General features: G+C 43.3%; 1 protein-coding gene across 6 annotated transcripts in view; it reads left to right on the top strand.

The window, feature by feature from the left end:
• Nucleotides 1-7807: 7807 nt before the first annotated feature.
• The window catches only part of NEK10 (NIMA related kinase 10), a 357380-nt gene continuing 343791 nt past the window's right edge, over nucleotides 7808-21396 (top strand). For all 6 annotated transcript variants that reach the window (XM_068236184.1, XM_068236182.1, XM_068236186.1 and 3 more), the window contains exon 1: nucleotides 7808-7879. The gene's annotated coding sequence lies outside the window, so the exon portion shown is untranslated. The remainder of the gene's footprint in view (nucleotides 7880-21396) is intronic.

The raw sequence follows: 21396 nt of genomic DNA, 5'->3' as shown, positions 1-21396 counted from the left end.
ACCAGCTTTGCGCGTCCGCTCAGCGATGGAATACTTCACAGCACTTCAGGTAACGATTCAGGCGTCTCTGTCTTCACGACCAGCGCGAAACTCAGGTGATACCTTGGACCTGGATTCTTCAAAGGAGTCCTGGCGTCTGTAGTAACCGTCAGGTGGATTTCATCAATCGTCCAGGAAACCTGGATTGCAGCGATTGGATGTTCCGTCCACGATTCCGTTTTCTGTAGCAGTTACGATATTGTGGAGTTCTATGTGGATTTGACTATTCCACACGCTATCTGGGGTGCCAAATGATATATCTGCTACTTCGTTTCCTAGTTCTACTTTTGTAAATAACAGTCTTTTGTTGCAGTAACGCTATTTATTGTTTTTCCAAATTAAAGAAAGTATAACAAAGTAGAATCACAGTTACAAGTTAAGGTTGCTCCTCTAGTCCTATCTACTAATTGCGTATTAATGCAGGCACTCTATATCTTAATCAAAATGGCTGCTGCTTACATCAAAATGGAGGCTTGTTGTCTCTCTATGCTGCTGGTCTTAAGCTGCTGCTGCTCCTTCTGTTGCTGCTGTTGCTATTGCTCTTCTTCTGGGATGCTATAGTCATTCTCTCTTATGGCTTAAATAGCCAAGAACTCCATTCATCACACACACACACACCCACACGACCACCCCCAGCTCAGGTATCATTCCGCCTCCTTTTGGTCACCTCCTCAGTTACGTCTTGGACCACTAGATGGTGTTATCCCCTCACTCATGAAGTCCTGTGATGTTGGTTATCTGTCCACCAGGTGGCACCCTGGTCATACAGGTGTTTGGGGTCCGGACTGTGACCTTTGACTCATACTGAGATAGCTTTCATGCATCAAAGGACCGACCTCCTGCTGGGGTGTTATATTGTCCTTTCCGGCTTCTTGCTTATCTTGTCAACAGGAAACCTATTGTTTTAACAGAGATCATTGTTTATGGAGCCAGGTGGTGCTCGGGCTGCTGGCCCAGAGGGCATCCCTAACAGGAAGCCTATTGATTATGCTTTAAGGGTCCCATTCTTTGCACCAGTTCATCCTTAAGGCTAACATCACAGATCTGCCAGAGAGTCTCACTCTTTGATCTTGGTTTATCACAGATCTGCCAGAGAGTCTCACTCTTTGATCTTGGTTTCTGGTAAACACCACAAGCTGGTTTTATAGTTCATTCACCTGGTCCCTTGCATGTTCCATATTTCCCAACAAAATAATATCCAACAGATACGTTCCATTCCTACCAACCACTGTATTTTCCCCTCTATATGTATGGACATGGTATCTTGGATACCATGGTGTACAGGTCTGGGGAGCGTCTGCTCACAGACATATACACCAAGCCAACTGACCGTAACTCGATTTTGGAATTTAAGAGTTTCCACCCACAACATATTAAAGATAAAATCTCTTTTGGACAGATGGTGAGGGTGGAGAGAATAGTGGCAGATCCCCTAGTGTGCCAACAAAGGGTAGAACAGATGAGAACTAAATTTAAGAAAAGAGGGTACCCCGATAGACTCCTAGAGGGGAAGAGAAATAAGGGGAATAATATTAATAAGAAAATTAGTGGACCAAGGTTCCCGTTTGTAAGTACTTACAATAGCCAAAGCCAACAAATTTGCCAAATTATACGTAAACATTGGAGGATTCTCTCAGAATCCTTTCCTCAGGTACAGGAATTCAGATACCCGCCCCTCTTGTCCTTCCACAGGCCTCCGACTATCAGGGATAAAGTTGTCCATACATATAGAGGGGAAGATACAGTGGTTGGTAGGAATGGAACGTATCGATGTTTACATTGTCACATGTGCAATAGTGTAACAAAGGGAGACACTTTTACACATCCCTCCAGTGGGCGTAGATTTCAAATTAAAGGTCACTTTTCTTGTGACTCCACATATGTGGTATATTTAATTAAGTGCCCTTGCGGGTTGGGATACGTGGGGAAGACCACGCAACCTCTTAGGGATAGAATTTCTTCACATAAATCAACCATTAGGGGTGATAGTAGGGATCAATCTGTGGCCTGTCACTTTAAAGAATGCAGACACGGTGTCTCTCAGTTGAAGGTGCAGGTGATTGACCATGCACCTCTGCGCTTGCGTAGGGGAGACCGACATAAATTGTTACTTAAGAAGGAGGCTATGTGGATTAAAAAGTTGGGTACTATGGGGAGAGGGGGTCTAAATAAGGAATACGACCTGCTACCGTGTATCTAGATGTATTGCCGTTATTTTTGTGTTTTTGACATATATCTTTATTTTTGTTATTACAGGTGACCATATGCGCTGATCTGACGTGTGGGATCTCTGGCTTAATTCCCTAATCCCTGGGGCCGCTGTCTATTGGTGATGTGGTGGGTGAGTGTGGGGAGAGACTCAATGTTCCTCTCCCTATGTACATTACTATAATCCGGCAGCCGGAGCCCTGCAGGTGGGCGGGTTGCCTAGTGATGCATTGACGCGATTGCCGCTGGGAGGATGCGTAGGCGGCGTCGCGTCATAGTACACTTGATATGTCCTGTGTGTTTATTTTGGTTTGTGAGGAGGAGGGGGACGGAGAGGCTCGCCGCGCCTACCCTTCCACAGCGCCGATGACAGCGTAAGTTGCCACTGCTATGATTCGCTGAGATGCGGCGGGGGGTGGCGGTTTAGATACTGATACTACGAGAGGCGGGGATGAAAAGAATTTAAATATTAGATTGACAGTTTCCCATCAGGTCCGCCGGCGGCCTCATGCGTGCGATTGGTCGCATTATGGTCACCTGACTCTTTTGATGTGTTATATAAATGGACACTATGCCAGTTTTAGATGTGGAGGACATGCTTTAACAGCTTGAGAAAGGGCAGACTGCCCGAAACAGCGGAGCTGTCGCTGGTTGCTTGCTCTTCTTGATTTTATGATACTTTGATACCAATAAAAGAGCTCATTTATTGAAGATGGTGCTGATTCATTGGAACGCCTATTTGTGAAGATACCTGTAGTGCTCAGGTGACTGGAGTGGAAAGCACGTCTCACTTTTTTCTCGGTCCTCCATAGGTGCTTGCTACATACTGTTTCGATTGGCTTCCTAGTGATGAACCTCAGAGGACATCCAAAACTTGTTTTATACTGGCTTGTTTTTATACTGGCTATATTCAAAAAAAAATGTATAAAACGCATATCAAAAATGCAAACAAAACGCACAAAAACCACTTACGATTCATATGTGGGAAACGCAAATGCAGTAATACACAAGCAACATATATGCGCAAAACACATGGAAGAAGCGCAAACTAACTCAAAATGCACTGCATTATGACCAAAAAAACGCACAAACGCATATGCAGCAAAACGCAGCCTAGTGTGTTCCCAGCCAGCATCTCCAGACACTTCCACCTGTACAACAGAAGTGTGCCCCTGCAAACTCTGGGATGATTTCATTTTTCGTGAAATCGATTGAACCAGTCAGATTGGGCCAATCACATTGCATAATTAAATCAGATTGGACCAATCACATTGGCCTAAATGTGCCCATTAAAAGTACAATTTTTTTCATCAGATGCAATCTTTTGACACACTTTTATGACCACGAGTAATAGGAAGTTAATTATCGATTGTTCAATAAGAGTATTTTCTCTCGTCGGATACGATCGTAAAATCCAAATTTCAGATCGACTAAATTTTCTGTTCCAATCAACCAAAGATAGGTTTTACATCAATTTTCGCTACACACTGAGCAGTTTTCTGTACATTTTGATAAAAAATAAATGTGTTGAAAGATCGCATCTGATGAGAAAATTGTATGATTAGTACGCACCTTAAGATTAGACTAATCACATTGCATGATTGGACCAATCGGATTGCATGAATTGAACAGTCAGATTGGATCAATCACATTGCAAAGTTAGACCAATCAATTTAATCCAATCACATTGCATGGTTGCACCAATCAGATCAAGCCTATCAGATTGCACTGTTGGACCAATCAGATTGAACTTTTGGACCAATCAGATCAGACCAATCACATTGAACAATTGGACCAATCAGCTCAATTGTGGCCATTAATGATCCAATGTTTTTTGTCCAGTCTTACCAAATCTATGTGGACGAAGGGTAAAATGCGTGAATATATTGAATGGATACTTTAGGCAGTCCCTTACATTACATAGAAATGGTAAGATTGGATAAACAAGATTGGACCATTAGTTGCCACCATTAGACCAATTGGGCAATTTTATTGGTACAATTTGATTTCGTCCAATTGTGACCACAGTAACCCTGTGACCAACTGTGCCAGGTTTGAGGACCCTACCATTACCAATCTAAGAATGGCTTCAGTTTAAAATTTCCTATTTAAAATGAATGGCTAAAATTTGGTAAACAGTTTTAGGCTCCACCCACCTTTTCTGAATTTTAACCCCAGTCACCCAATAACCGACCGTGTCAAGTTTGGGGAGCCTGGTTTTAATACTGTGAGAAAGACAGCTTATTACATTTTCTCATTGAAGTCATTGAGAACATTTTAAATCGGCACTCATTTTTGATTTGCCTGCTGTACACTTACTGCTATAGATTCCTCAATATCAACCTATACAATTGGGATGCGTAATAACATATAATGATGTAGTACTTACCAGCTTCTTACGCTTTCTCTACATAAGGTTAAAGATCATACAATATCTGATATTCCGGCGTTGGGTCCCCAGCTACTCCCTCCTCCACATGACCGGAATCATCCAATACCAGATATTCCAGTGCTCCTGCAGTAGAAGGGGCAGGTCTACAGCAGCGGAACAGTCTGGCCAAGAAAGCCCTGATAGAACGCACAGCTGCCTGGGCTAGCTGGTGGTGGCTCTGGGGCAGCTGGCAAGCTGTGCAGAGGGCTGCTGAACCTAAAGCTGCAGTAGTGGCTGAATCACACACGTGAAACAAGCATGCGGCTAATTCAGTCTGACTTCAGTCAGAGCACCTGATCTGTATGCAGAGCCGGGACAAGGTCCTCCAGCACCCAAGGCTGAGACACCAAAGTGCGCCCCTCCATCCCTGCCACCCCATCACACACTGATTGCTATTAGACTAAGAGGCGCCACAGGGCCCACAACCTCCCCACACCTTAATCTCTAGTTATCTGGCTTGCAGTCACTGCCATGTATCCCCTTTTCTTATTTCTTTCTGCTTCAAACACAATTAGGATCGACAGCTGAATGAATTCTGCGCCCCCTCCTACACTGCGCCCTGAGGCTGGAGCCTCTCCAGCCTATGCCTCGGCCCGGCCCTGTCTTTATGCTTTTTGATGGCCTGTGGCTAAAAGTATTAGAGGCACAGGATCAGCCGGAGAGTCAGGCAACTGGTATTATTTTAAAAGAAAAAATCCATATCCTTCTCAGTTTAGGTTCCCTTTAAAAAAAATTTAAAGTGGCAGATCTCAATAAAATAAAAAAAGGCCGCCCCCCCCCCCCCCAATCCCAGTTAAGTTTTAACATCTACCTAGCCTTTTAACCCCTTGTTAACCCCTGCAATGCCTATAGCTGTTTAAACACTTTTAGGGCTTGTTCACACTATGAGCATTTGTGATTTTTTTTTAAGCTCTGGCGATTTTGTAAATCAGTCTTAAAGCACTTGTGCAATGATTCCCTATGATAATGTTCACATTTGAGCGTTGAGATTTGTTTCCAATCACAAACGCGATACATGTACCATTTTCTGAGCGTTTTGGCTCAATGGAAGGTATAGGGAAATCGCAAAGCGCTTGAAAAATTGCTTTGTATAACGATTTCCCGAGCGCTTTTATAAATAAATACATTGTATTTATTCATTTCCGGGTCAAAGAGTACACTTGCTGAATGATGCCAGGAAGTGTCTAAATCAATTGCTCACCAAAAGCGCTTAGAAAAGTGCTTACAAAAGCGCTTTTCTAAGCACAAAGCGCAGGGAAAAGCGTTTTGAAAAGCGCTCTATAAATCGCTCAGCACTTGCGATAGCGGTGACGATTTATAATGTGAAGAAGGCCTTAAAGAAAACCTGTACTCACCTCAGTAGGGGGAAGCATCTGGACCCTATTGAGGCTTCCCCCGTCCTCCTGTGTCCCGCAGCGGTCTCGCTGCAGCCCATGGAACGCACAGGGGACAATTGTCGGGCTGTGTAATATTTACCTTTTCTGGCTCCAGCAGGGGCGCTGTTGCGGCTCTTCCCATGGAGATAGGTGAAAATAGCCGATCTCCGTCGGGTCCGCTCTACTGCGCAGGCCAAGAGACTTGCGCCTGCGCAGTAGAGCGGCCTAACGGAGATCGGTTATTTTTGCCTATCTCCGTGCAGAGAGTGGATACTGCGCCTGCGCTGGAGCCAAGGAGGTAAATATTTACATCGCCGCAGCTTCAGGTGGATTTTCGCCCCCGCCGTGGGACCGAGGAGGATGGGGGAAGCCTCAATAGGATCTGGAGGCTTCCCCCACCCGAGGTGAGTACCCCCCCAGGGGAGGTTTTTTTATTACAGATTTTCTTTAATGACTGCTGCCTGTAGAGATTGGATGTGATCGCCTAGGGAAGTGATGGCGAACCTACGCGCGCCGCAAACACCCCCCCCCCCGCCCCGTGTTGAACCCAGAAAAATCTGGTCACTGTAGGTTTGAGGGCCTGGTATTTGTCATCTCTTCTGAGGGGAGGGGGGGGGGGGGTAGGGGCGTAACCCTAGACTTTTTGCCGCCTGAGGCAAATTTATAAAAAAAAATCGGCTGCTTCCTATTACAACTGAAGGGGAGCGCAGATCGGGGGACCTAGGCGAGGAAGGGGGGGGGGGGGTCCGACCCCCCTCCCCACCGCTAGGCCCAATACCCCCATCGGCTGCCCCCCCCCCGCACCCACGGACGGGTGGGTGCTGCCCCTAGAAGTTTGCCGCCTGAGGCAAACGTTTCACCCCGCCTCATGAGCGGGCCGGCCCTGGGGGGGGATCATTTTGTTCAAATTGGCGTGTTGGCACTTTACGAGAGACAAGAGACTTTTGAGTTGAAGTTTGGGCACTCAGTCTCGAAAAGGTTTGCCACCACTGGCCTAGGGCAATAGTTTGGGACCCCAATGCTCTGCAGATGCAAAAAGAACGCTCCTAGCAGAAAACTGATGGTTTTCTGCATTGACATGTGTGACCTAATACCTGGTACACACCAAGCAATTTACCGGCAGATTAATGATCACATTGATTATTTCCAAAAGGTTTGATCTGATTTCTGATCGTTGCATAGAAATCGATCATAAAATTTATGGGAAATCGGATTGGATTTGTTGGAAATGATCAATTCGACTGTCAATCTGACAGAAAATTGCATCGTGTGTATCAGGAATTAGCCTGAAAGGTAAAAGCCTAGGAACTCAAACCAGTAAAACGCATAACAGAAACGTGATAAAATGCACCGAAAAAAACACAAACACAGAAAAGCTCATGGCAGAAAACTTGTGTGACCCTACTATCCCTAAAAAACTGCATTGTAAAAAAATCGCTTTGCACTTTGTGCCTCATGTATTCAAACGTGGTATTTTTGCACTGAACATTGCATGATTGCATATGGGATGAAAAAAGTATGTTGATTAAAAAAAAAAAAAAAGGATAAAAAAAACCCTTTCACCAAATTGTGTACTTTTACAATTGACCATACAACTGTCCCACCACAAGTCTCAGCATGCACGCTGTCATGCACAGGTGTGCGGGGATATAGGTATATCACTATGGCGTAAGGCTAGGGTGTCCGCCTCACGGCCCCGCCCCCACCCCGTGTCACCAGGCAACTTTTTTTTGTTCTAGCTGTTACTGTTTACCCCGTTACCAGGGAGACGAGCAGGGAGGCAGCCAGGCCGTACAGTGGCCGCCGGATAGCAGCAGCGCAGTATGTGAGTAGAGGGGAGCGGGCGGGCGCATAACTGCATGTTATCATCTTTATATGATGGTCGCTCTGGGCACACATCATCAGCGCCCATCAGAGCTCCCCTCGTTATGTTAGGTGCAGCAGTGCAGGCGGATGCTGCCGCTAGCTGGTCACTGTGCGCACTGACAGCCTATGTGTCACCTGTCACACTGCATGTGGGGACTGCGACATGTACAGTCATCTGTGATGGAAACTGCAAAAATGCACATTAAATGCCTGTGGTACAGTGGTGATAGAAATAGTTTCCTTATTGTAACACTTTTTATTCACTTTTATTGCTCTGTCGTTTCTTATATTGTTCTATGTAATGTAGATATGCAGTCTTGCATTTTAATTATACACACAAAATATTCTTATTTTGCATTATTACTGGGGTGAAATGATGCTTTGCTTCAGTAGTCTGTTTATGTCACCTGGATTGAAAATAGGGCGTTGTTTGCGCCAGTGTTCTCTGAGGTCAGATAGGTTTGCTTCTTGCTTGGGATGTTTGCATGCCAGTGCATTACAACTATTCTTTTAGCTTTGAGTCTGCATCTCCCACATTTTTCAATGGAATGTATTCATCATGTTTTGGCTTACATGGCTGCCTGGTGTAGTGTTTGATTTCATCAGCAAAGAGAGTTGTGCTGGTCATAATGATATCTCCATTATTTGAGATAACTGTTTAAATAAGTGAACAATTTAACATAAACCAGTTTATAATAGCTGCGCCTGCGGCGAGTATATTTCTGTCCAAGTATAAGGGAGAAGGGTTGAATTCATGTAAAATAGTATCTAACCAATACAGAAATATTAGATTTAATGCAGTCACAATCATAACAAGATGAGGACCAGATCTGACTGTGGCCTCCATTCTGAGGATGTTTTTATTTTCAGTCCAGTAATGTCTGGGTGCCGCCATTTCTCTAAATAGCATTAACATGCTCCATCCAGCTAAGGGCACATTCACACTACACAACACATGCACACATGTGATTTTGTGCCTGTATTCCTGGCACACAGTACGCGAGTCGTGGAGCATCGAAGCGCAAACATCAGCGGCAGCTGCACAACAGAATCTGACCGGAAATGTTGTGCATTGTGCAATGAAATGTTTCCAGCTGTGTAACATCACAACTCGCAGGATCCCGCAGCTGTACTGTGTACTGTAACAGTTACCCTGCAAATCACACACCATGGGCTTGATTCACTAAACCGTGATAACTCAGAGCACGGCCGCGCTAGGGTTTTCACACACGTTTTAGCGTTTTCGTGCGCAATTGTGAATTTTTGTGCAAAAACGCTACAGAGGCCGTGCTATGAGTTATCACGGTTTAGTGAATCAAGCCCTATGTGCGGTGCATCATAACTGACAGCTCTGGACATAATATGAATGATCCCTGAGAAGTGAGGTATACAGAAATAATTTAGGCTACGTTCACAGCGGGAGCTGCGTTGCGTTCCCTGTAAAAACATGAGTGCAACGGAAAGGAAAAGTCACATGGAACATTATGCATATAGTGAAGCATACAGTTCATGAAAAGTATGCTTCACTGCCACTGTTAATGAATTCCTTATGCTGTGATGCACTGCATACTCTGCGTTGGCATACTGGGCTTTGTTGTTTCACATTGCACCAGATGTACTCTGAGGCTAGTTTTATATTTGAGGAAGGCGTTGCGGTGCCATGCACCTTCACCACCAGTCTGTCGGGATGCTGCAAGCACAGTCCCTGATGGCTGCTTGAAAGGCATTACGGTATGAAAATTGGTGACCATGCGCCTCAATTCACTAAGCAGTTTAGACTAGTCTACAGATGGTTTTTAGTCTACTGATGGTTTGGTGTAATGTTTTAGACCTGTTTTTAGACCTGGTCTAACATTCAGTAATTACACAATTCACAAAGGCAAACAAGGAGTAACCACGCCCACTTTTTCTGACAGAGATTAGACCAGATGATTTCTGTCGGTAAAGTAATTCTGTGAGATATTTTAGATGTGAGGATGGAACCTTTTGAATTAATTATGCAGGAGTTTAATAGTATGCAGAGGAAAGCTTATCAAAGGAGAAGGATGTCAGTCATAGTTACTAATTTGTGAATTGCATCTATTGATCATTTCCCCTGCTTTACCCACCTAATTACCAAATGGTTTAGACCAAGTCTAAAAACAGGTCCAAGACATTTGGTAATAATGAATTCCCCTTTGATGCAACTGACCAAACTGATGCAATAGACTAAACACCATCAGTAGACTAGTCTAAACTGTTTAGTGAATTGAGGCCCATGAAGGAGTTTCTTCATGTTTTCCAATAATGAATAGTCACTTGGAGCATGATCTGGACAATGGAGAGGATTTGGCAATACTATGAACCTCAGTGACTTTAGTTCTGCTTCAGCCTTGTGGCTAGTGTATGGCCGAGCAGTCATTTTACACATTCTACATAATTTTCATTAGTGACATTGTAGGGTTTTGCACTTCAGTTTTTATAGGGAATCACTATAATGGTTCCTGTTGATGGTCACCCCTCCCATATTGTAGCTGTTGCAGTGATAAAGGCAGAGCCGGGACAAGGTCCTCCAGCACCCAAGGCTGAGACACCAAAGTGCGCCCCTCCATCCCTCCCACCCCAGCCGTCACACACTGATTGCTATTAGACTAAGAGGCGCCACAGGGCCCACAACCTCCCCAACACCTAAATATCTAGTTATCTGGCTTGCAGTCACTGCCATGCATCCCCTTTTCTTATTTCTTTCTGCTTCAAACACAATTAGGAATGACAGCTGAATGAATTCTGCGCCCCCTCCTACACTGCGCCCTGAGGCTGGAGCCTCTCCAGCCTATGCCTCGGCCCGGCCCTGGATAAAGGCATATACTGTAGACAGCACTGTAGTAAGCCCAGTGTACGTTTGTCTCTTTGGCTCGCTTTGTGGGTAAACAAGCTTTGCTATACATCCTTTATTATTGCCAACTTTCATTCCCTTGCTACTTGCAGGGTTGAATACTTGTCTAAATCATTTATTTATGATATTTGGGTTTCTGTTTATATAAGAGCTGGTAGGAGTAACATTGGATTTCCGCTTGTAGATTGGAGGGCTGCTGACATCTATGGCTAATGGAAAGTGGAATTGAAAGCTAAACAGATTTTTATGATTTAAAGGGGCACTATGGCGAAAAATTGTAAAATTTAAAATATATGCAAACATAGACAAATAAGAAGTACGTTTTTTTCCAGCGTAACAAAAGACATAAATTACTTTTCTCTTATGTTGCTGTCACTTAGGCTTCTTGCACACCAAGACGTTGCATTAGGTGCCACGTTAAGGTCGCATAACGTGCACCTAACACAACGTATGGTGCTGCAAGAGCCGACGGTAGAGTGAGCCGCGTTAGGCGGCTCGAGTCCTATAATGTCTCCCAGAGTGGCGCTGATTGGCCAGCGGGACCACGTGATGCGGAGCGAGACACTCCGCATCACGTGGTCCCGCCGGCCAATCAGCGCCCGCCAGTGCAGTGAATATTAAGTAGCCATGTGCGCGGCTACTGTAGCTGGCTCTCCCCGCCTCCTCTCCGCCCCCCACTGCGCATGTGCAAACAGTCTAACGCGGCTATAGCCGCTCCAACGCCGTAGCATGCTGCACTTTGCACAGAACGTGCAGCGTTACATGTAACGCAACGTGGGCTGTGTGAACAGCCCACTTGTGTTACATTGCTATGCGTTGGGGGAGCGTTACAGGCGCACTAACGTGCGCCTGTAACGTCTTGGTGTGTAAGCAGCCTTACAGTAGGTAGTAGAAATCTGACAGAAGCGACAGGTTTTAGACTAGCCCATCTCTTCATGGGGGGATTCTCAGGGATTTATTTATTTTCAAAAGCACTTAGTGAATGTCAGTTGCTCTGTCCAACTGCCAAAAAGCTGTGTAGCGAGCAGGGAAGCTTCCCAGCATCTTGTTTAAATCCTTTTTTATGGAATATCTTTATAAAGAATAAAAGCCTTGCTGAGAATACCCTATGAAGAGATGGACTAGTTCAAAACCTGTCATTTCTACTACCTACTGTAAGTGACGGCGACATAGGAGAAAAGTAATTTATGGCTCATTTTACTCTGGAAAAAACGTACTTCTTATTTGTCTATGTTTGCACATATTTTACATTTTACAATTTTTCACCATAGTGCCCCTTTAATAAGGTGATGTTGTGAAGCATCTGATTTTAGCAGTTGTCATTCTCTGTTGGGTATCTTCTTGATCTTTATTTCTTATACTGGTTGCAGTTGATATCTAGACCTACACAGTAAAGCCTGGTACACGCCTTCAGTTTTCATTGGCCAATTTTACCACTTCCATGTAGTATAAAGGCCCATACACACTCTTGATTAAAGTTGTCTGAAGCGGACAATAATGATGGCCTCTGCCAATAATCTGGTGTGTGTACAACATAGCATGACTGCCGCCCAGGCAGTGATCCGCCAAGTGGATCAACTCAGCCGAGCAACGACCAATACCGTTATTCTTGCCTTCCCACCACGTGAAATCACATCTGTGCCTCTTCCTCGGCCCTCTGTCCCCTACATTGCAACAGAACGCATTGTCAGCCTCTAGGCTGACTACGGATCTGTACAGCTTTGGCCAGTGATGTCAGCCAAGGAATAAGGTCCCAATCCCCATCGGGTGACATCAATCCAGTGTGCGTATGGGCCTTAAGGGTCAACAGATTCTGAACCACTGATAAATTATTTTACCTTAAAAATTGCGTGTGTGTACCAGGTTTAAAGTGTACCAGAGATCAAAATAACTAAAGATTTAATACTTACCAGGGACTTCCTACAGCCCCATAAGCTCGTCTGTGTCCCACGCCATCCTCTTGCAGTCTGCCGTTCAGCCACAATCACCCCCTGGTAACAGCTCAGTCGTGTCCAGTCTGGGTCTTCTGCACATGCGCGGACCTTCTGCAAATACGCAGAAGACACAGACTGGACGCGACTGAGCTGTTACCGAGGCTGATCGAGGCTGAATGGCAGACCGCAGGTGGATGGTGTGGGACTCAGACGAGCTTACGGGGCTAGAGGAAGCCCAGGGTAAATATCAAATCTCTAGTACACTTTAAGTCACACATCCAATTTTGGCAAATCAATGCATAGAGGAAATGCCTAATGCTTTCCTATGAGTTATTTCACACATTTCCTTGTGGTGCTGTCTGTTGCAGTCTACTGTGGAAAAAATCCACCCTGCAAGATATTTCGGAACAATTAATTGATGAATAGCATATTTTCACCATGGAATGGTAGCATACCCTGGAGCAGTAAAGCATATCCATGTAATATGGAGTTACTTCTGCTCAGGCATAGTGTACACCCAGCCTTTGTGTAATTATCTATTTGGCATATACACCTCTCTTGAAACTCAATACATCTCAAGTGCAATTCCAATTTAAATGTACCACTTCTTAATATTATTAGGTTAAATAAAGCCAGGAAGAAGCAAATTTTAATAAACAGCATCAGACTCAGAGGTTTAATTTATTCATGCGTCAGGTCGCAGTGACACATTTATTGATCTGTACTTACAGGATGACCTGTGTATAGTATGGGAAATGAGGGTGTAGTGGAATTGGATATGACACCTGCCTGTAATGTGATTTCCATTGTTTCATGCAAGGGAATGTGGTTGATGTTACAGGCAGATGTGGTGTTGGTAGAAGTCTGGATAAAAATAGATCGCAGATGGGATGTGTTAAACAGGATGGATGGTGTAAAAATCCTGATAGGATGTGCTGGCAGGTTACAGGAGGGAATGTGACATAAGCACAAATAGAACTGACTGAAATAAAGAGACAGCAGAGAAAATATTTGATTGCTCTTATAACTAACATTTGTCCCTAATGACCTCTGGGGAAATAATTAAATCATAATTCATTACTCATTTTATCCCCTTAAAGGACCACTATAGCGGAAATCATAAAATTTAAAATTGTTGCGGTCACTTACAATAGGCAGTACAAATCACGTTTTGGACTAGCCCATCTCCTAATGGGGGTTTCTCAGAGTTTTCTTTCTTTGTAGAAGCACTTGGTGAATAGCAGTTGCTCCATCTAGCTGCCAAAATAGTGTGTAGCGGAGGCTGGTCAGCAACTTTTTATAAATACTTTTCAGGGAGTGCCTTTATAAAGAATAAAGGTCATGCTGAGAATCCCCCATGAAGAGATGGGCTAGTCCTAAACCTGATTTTTACTGCCTATTGTAAGTGACCGTAACATCATAGAAAAGTAACATGTATACATGTATTTTACATTTTATGATTCTGTTCTGTCAGATTTTTACTACCTATATGTACTGTACGTAACATAGGAGAAAAGTAATTTATGGCTCATTTTACTCTGGGAGAAACATACTTCTTATTTGTTTGTTTTTACATGTATTTTACATTTTACAATTTATTTTGCAGTAGTGGTCCTTTGAAAAGAACCTGAACTGAAAATAATAAGTCGAAATAACCATACACTGGTCATACTTACCTCCTGTGTAGTCTACTACTCAATCTCTTTCTCCTCTCCTGCGTCCCATTTGTCCAATGTGATCAATGGATTTCTCCGTCCTCCATTTTAAAAATGACCATTACCCCATAACAGCTTCCTGGTAAGCACACTGTTAAACTGTAATATCACCCACTTGAGCCATAGGGAAACATAGACATTACCTTGCACATTTGGTTGTAACTGACATCTGCTGATATATAACTGACTGCAACTGGTATATTTTAGTTCTGCCAAAATATTGTCAAAACTGGAAGGGATCACTAAAAGAAGAAAACGGTGAGCCTCTTAGAGGAACTGACGGTGAGGTTAGTGTGAGAGAACGCAGAAAAGCCGCCGCGTGTGCTGATAGCAAGGCGGCTGATTCCGCGTCCGGCATGGCGGTTTGCACGCGGAAGCGTGCGTCTGATAATTTGAAAGAAAACGGAAAAGCCGCTGCATGTATGGACAGCAAGGCGGCTGGTTCCGCGTCCAGTGCGGCGGGTTGCACGCAACAGCGTGCATCTGGTGTGGCTGAGTCTGTTAGTGCACATAGGTTCAGGAATACGCGCGCGCGTGCTGAGAGGCAGAACTTTTATGATGGCCAAGGAGGGAACAGCTGACCAGGCTGGTCAGCTGACCTCAGAGCTGGTAACCATTGGTTCATCACTTAGGGGTGGCGCCAGAGAGCGCTGCTCTATATATAGTTACTGCTGGCCACTCACAAGTTGTCTGCCGTTGCGAACACTACGTGAAAGCACTCAGACCTTAGTCAGATCCAACAGTGTGTTTGAACCAGGAGGACCTGGGAATTCACACTGAGCCAGATTACTACTATTGTTATCATTCTGTTATACTTCAGACTAGTTCCAGGGTGTCGAGACCACGGACCTCACACCCAAGACTAGGGAATTTGTGTTATCATTCTGTTATACTTCAGACTAGTTCCAGGGTGTAGAGACCACGGACCTCACACCCAAGACTAGGGAACTTGTGTTATCATTCTGTCATACTTCAGACTAGTTCCAGGGTGTAGAGACAACAGACCTCACACCCAAGACTAGGGAACTTGTGTTATCATTCTGTTATTCCTCAGACTAGTTCCAGGGTGTAGAGACCAAGGACCTCACACCCAAGACTAGGCATTGTTTGATATTTGTTATGACCTATTGCTTTCCTGACTATTTCTCAGCTCTCTGATTCATTACCACGCATATCTGATATTCCGTTGCCAACCCCTGCCTGTCTTGGATACCGAATCAGCTTCCTGTCTTTGTTCTTTGTCTGTCCGTGTGTTGCCGACCTGGCTTGCCCAACCTCGAGAGCTATCTCTTCCCTTAAGAGATAGTCTCCAGATCTGTCAGTGACATCCACCTTCAGGTGTCACTTACTCTCTGGTCCTTCCTACCTCCAGCCTGACTCCACCCCTTGGAGAGTCTCAGGCTGCTGGGAGGTTTCTGTACTCTCTAAGAGCAGTATTGCCCATACTGCTTAAAATCACCTGCTCAGCAGGTGCGTTACTCAAAGTCATACTGTTACACCAAACACTCACAATTACATACAGGTGTCCAGAGGTTAGTACTATATCTGTATTATTGGTGATTCTGCAGATCATCCATAATCAGGTATATATTTGCATTCTTGGTGATACTGCAGATCACCAATAATCAGATTCTCTCTGCGTGCTGACACCGATCGTTACAGTTAGTATGTAATATTCATTTGAAGCTACGTCATGTGTTTATTTTAAATAATTTTCCTCACTTCAGGTTCCCTCTAAAGCAGTAGGATCAGCCATACTATGCCAGGGGAAAAAAAACACATATATAAGTAGATAAGTACTTGATCTACTTACATAACACATGTATTATACTGTCCACGTTTTGATTTCAGTGAATGTTATATAGTAAATTACGAGAATTCTGTTCCTGGTGGGGGTCATGTCTTTTGCCCACAGTTAAGGCTAACTCGTGATGTAATTTCTGCCCTTTACTTTTTTTTCTTGTCTCCTCCAATCGCTGAGTCGCCTCAGCCTTGCTTGTAAACACAAGTGAGTAGGGGATTAGGTTTCAGATAAGAAGCTGGCAGGGAAATAAAGGGAAGAGGAGGAATAGATTATAGATAAAATGAACCCCCAGCATGCAATTCTTTGGCACGACTACTAAAGGGCCAGAGTTCCTTAAGTATGTGATAACTCCAAATCATAACAGCAGAAAAAGTTTTGAAAGTTTTGAATGCAGGCTTAGCATCTTTATCACTTAATACACTCAGACCAGTTGCTGTTGAAATTTGATTTTTATGGTGACGATACTGCTTTAAGGACATCTGAAATACCTATGACTAGTGTAAGTGTTTAAATTCTGCAATTGGAATTCAGTACAACCAAATACTCCTTAGCACCACATGTTAGCACCATTTCAGCACCAAACAAGCGGACAGAGTCAGTGTGAGCTCACTTACTTGCGCTTCACAGCTAGTTTCATGTAACTCTGATACTTCCTCCTTCCTGCTTTGGAAGGAGGATGCATCGGAGTCACTTTAAATGCACCATGAATTGCAAGTAGGTGACCTCCACCTGACCCTGTCCGCTTGTTTGGTACTGAAATGGTGCTAAAATGTGGTGTTCAGGAGTATTCAGGTGTTTCAAATTTGGTTTGCGGAATTTGAACACCAACACTACCCATTACTGCTGAGAGACTTAACTCTTTGTGGACAGCATTGCTTCTACAACAGATTCTTATCATTATGAGACATCTTAAAGAGGAACTCCAGTGAAAATAATGTAGTAAAAAAAGTGCTTCATTTTTACCATAATTATGTATAAATGATTTAGTCAGTGTTTGCTCATTGTAAAATCTTTCCTCTCCCCGATTTACATTCTGACATTTATTACATGGTGACATTTTTACTGTGGGCGGGTTATGTAGCTGATCCTAGCTGTTTTGGCTGTTAGAGACAGCTGTAAACAGCTATTTCCTGTCTGTTAACCTTGTTACATTGTAACAAACTGCCAAAAGTACCGCGGTCCCAGAGCATCTTGTGGGAGAGGTTTTAGCACAAAATCAGTCATACAGCGCCCCCTGGTGGTCTGTTTGTGAAAAGCATTATATTTCTCATGTAAAAAGGGGTATCAGCTACTGATTGGGATAAAGTTCAATTCTAGGTTGGAGTTTCTCTTTAAGTACCCGGGATACACAGTTGCTCTGTAACCAGCAGATTAATATTAAGTGTTTATATAGCACCATCTTACACAGCGCTTTACAGAGTAGATAGCCATGTAATTAACTGTCCCTCAGAGGAGCTCTCAATCTAATCACTACCATAGTCATATGTTCATCATAGTCTAGATCCAATTTAGGGGTAAGCAAATAAACTGGAAGAAACCTACACAGACACTGGAAAAACATACAAGCTCTGTGCAGATGGTGCCTTGGCTGGGGTTACGAACCGGGGACCCAGAGTTGCAAGGCAAGAGTGCTATATACTACATCACCGTCCAGGGGGAGGAGATGGGGGGAATATCTTGATGTGCTAATCGAACAACTAGTGAAAATGAGAGATACCGAAAAAATCTGAAAAAATGTTGAAACTACTCAACCACATCAAAATAGTAACATGTTACCTACCCAGTGGCGTAGCTAAGGAGCTGTGGGCCCTGATGCAAGTTTTACATTGGGGCCCCCCAAGCACTCTATACATAATAATTGATACGGCGCACCAAAATCTTCCAATGGCAACTACAGTGCCAGAGGTGCAATAAGGGGATGGGAACAGTTTGTTAATGATTACCGCTATTGAAAGTATCTATAGAAGTGATTATTATGAGCATAGGACCAATAGAGAGCTAATACTGTAGTTGAGGGAGGGCCCTGCGGGGCCCTTCTGGCCCAAGGGCCCCGATGCGATCGCAACCTCTGCAACCCTATGGCTATGCCCCTGTACCTACCGCTATTCATAAATGGAAAATTAATTCCCATGCACCATGCTAACAAATTGAAAGCAGAAAAGGAAAAGACAAGAATTGGCTCTTGGGTGCATGAGAATATGAATGCTTTATTAATCAAACATAAATAATCAGAACATGGGATAGCGGGATTTATCAGCGAACCGCGCTGCACCTGTCTGGAGTATGTAAATAAACTATTTTTGTTGAATAGTAATCAGCAGCATCTTGTGTCTACTTTGAGGGAGTAAGTCCACCACTACCTCCTCCAACTTTTATACTTATGGTGCCTCTGTTCAACTGTACGCTACTAGAGTTGTGTGCATGGCTGTGGAGTCGGAGTCAGAGCAATTTTTGGGTATCTGAAGTCAGAGTTGTAAAAAAATGCACTGACTGATAATAAATTAAAACTGTAATTAAAGGAAAAAATAGGTTGAAATATTCTATTTCTCAGATAAAGTCATCATAAATTACTTGTATATACAGTAATAAAAGGACTTAGTCTACAAAAATAAAATAATAAACCAATCAAAAGACAAAGTACTTGTGCTGCTTCAAAACAGCAGTCACTGTATTTTTAATCTGTTGGAGTCAGATAGTTTTTGTAGCAGCTCCACAGCCCTGGTTTTGTGAGAAGTAAAACTGTACCTCCTCGTGTCTGAGAAGGGGACCATGGTAGGGAGAGTTATTGTTTCTCCCCAAAAAGGGTATACCTCTAACATTTTTTAAACATTTTATATCATTTTATGGCACAACATTGAAGTGCAAATTTGCTGTCCCATCAAAATAACTTAGCACACAGCCGTTAATGTCTAAACTGTTGGCAACAAAAGTGAGTACACCCCGAATATCAAAATTCTGCCCAATTACACTGGGGTCATGTTACTCAATAGTGTTACAAGGTCTCAGGTGTGAGTTGGGAGCAGGTGTGATAAATTTGGTGTTATCATACATATTGGTCACTGAAAGTTAAATATGCCACCTCATGGCAAAGAACTCTGAGAATCTTAATAAAAGAATTGTTGCTATACATAAAGATGGCCAAGACTATAAGAAGATTGGCAACACCCTGAAATTGAGCTGCAGCACTATGGCCAAGACTATACAGTGCTTTAACATGACAGGTTTGACTCAGAACAGGCCTTGCCAATGGTCGGCCAAAGTATTTGAGTGCCCACACTCAGCATCATACCCAGAGATTGTCTTTTGCAAATAGAAGTATGAGTGCTAGCGGCATTATTGCAGAGGTTGAAGGGGTGGAGAGTCAGTCTGTCAGTGCTCAGACCATACTTTGCACACTACATCAAATTGGTCTGCATGACTGATGTCCCAGAAGTAAGACTCTCATAAAGATGTTTCACAAGAAAATCCGCCAACAATTCTCTGAAGACAAGCAGACTTATGATATGGATTACTGGAACCATGTCCTGTGGTCTGATAAGACAAACATAAACTTATTTGGTGCAGATGGTTTGAAGCATGTGTGGTGGCATCCAGGTGAGCAGTACAAAGTAAAAATGTCTTGCCTACAGTCAATCATGGTGGTGGAAGTGTCATAATTTGGGGCTGCATATGTGCAGCCGGCACTGGGTAGCTACAGGTTATTGAGGGAACCATGGATGCTAACGTCCTGTGACATACCGGAGCAGAGCATGATCTCCTCGCTTCAGAAACTGGGCAGCAGGTCTGTATTCCAACATAATAACAACCCCAAATACACCTCCAAGGCGACCATTGCCTTGCTAAAGAAACTAAGGGTAAAGGTGCTAGACTGACCAAGAATGTCTCCAGTCCTAAACCCTATTGAACATCTATGGGGCATTTTCAACTGGAAGGTGGAGGAGCAGAAGGTGGTCTCTAACATCCACCAGCTTCATCATGGAGGAGTAGAGGAGGAATGCAATGGCAGCCTGTAAAGAAGCTTTAGTGAACTCCATGCACAAGAGAGGCAGTGCTGGAAAAGAATGACAGACACACAAAATATTGACACTTTGGGCAGGATTTTTACATTTTCTTGAGGCTGTACTCACTGTTGCCAGCAGTTTACACATTAATGGCTGTGTGTTGAGTAATTATGATGGGACAGTAAAATTTAACAGCTATACAAACTATACACTGGCTAATTAACATTGTATCAAAGTGTCATATCTTCAGTGTTGTCTAATGAAAAGATAAAATAAAATATTTACAAAATGTGAGTGGTGTACTCACTCATGTGGTGCTGTAAGTAAAATTAAAATTTAATTTAAAATATTTAAAATTAAATAAAAAAAGTTAAAATCAAAAAATAAAATAAAATGATGATCACAACTGTTAAGACTAACAATCCATAAATATTCCGATTTCAATGAGTGCCAGCTTAAATCATGAGGATGAATTTAATGGACCTGTGCCAAATTGAGGACAATAAAGTTACAGGATTTCACTTGTATAGTTGTACAATAAAATTATGTTAAATTATACTCTGCATGGACGCCCCTGGCTTTTTGACTTGTTTAAAGTGGCACTCTCACTGGCCTGAGGAAGTGGGGAATACCCAGGAAACGTGTTGCCTGTACAAAATAAAAATCTTTGTTTATCCTTGTTAGTGTTATTGTATATGTAAGCCACCTCTTATTATTTATTTTATTGTGTTACTTAACAAAGTTTTATATATCCTGGGCACCTCTTTACCATTGTTTGTGCTGAACATTATATTATGAAGATCCCTCTATAGCTCTCCTACCCCTTGCACGCAGATAGTTCCAAATTTGCATTTACACAGTTATAAATTGACCATGCTTATCAAATTGGCCACACTTGTTAATGAGGGAGGGGTATTGTTGCTGCATTTGGGATTTTGGGGTAATCATTGCTGCATTCGTCACTTGGAATCCTCATAACCACAGCATTTATTATTACTTGGAGAGCTCACAATTTCTGTAAATTTTCGCTACCTGGAGGCCTCATGATTGCTGCTTATGTCACTTGGAGGCCTCATGATTGCTGCATTAGGCATTACTTGGAGGGCCCATGATTGCTGCATTAGGCATTACTTGGAGGCCTCATGAT

This window comes from Hyperolius riggenbachi, chromosome 5 (genome assembly GCF_040937935.1).
Source record: "Hyperolius riggenbachi isolate aHypRig1 chromosome 5, aHypRig1.pri, whole genome shotgun sequence".
Classification (NCBI taxonomy): Eukaryota; Metazoa; Chordata; class Amphibia; order Anura; family Hyperoliidae; genus Hyperolius; species Hyperolius riggenbachi.
The sequence above is the reverse complement of the archived record's forward strand: the minus strand, read 5'-3'. Positions and strand labels throughout refer to the sequence as shown.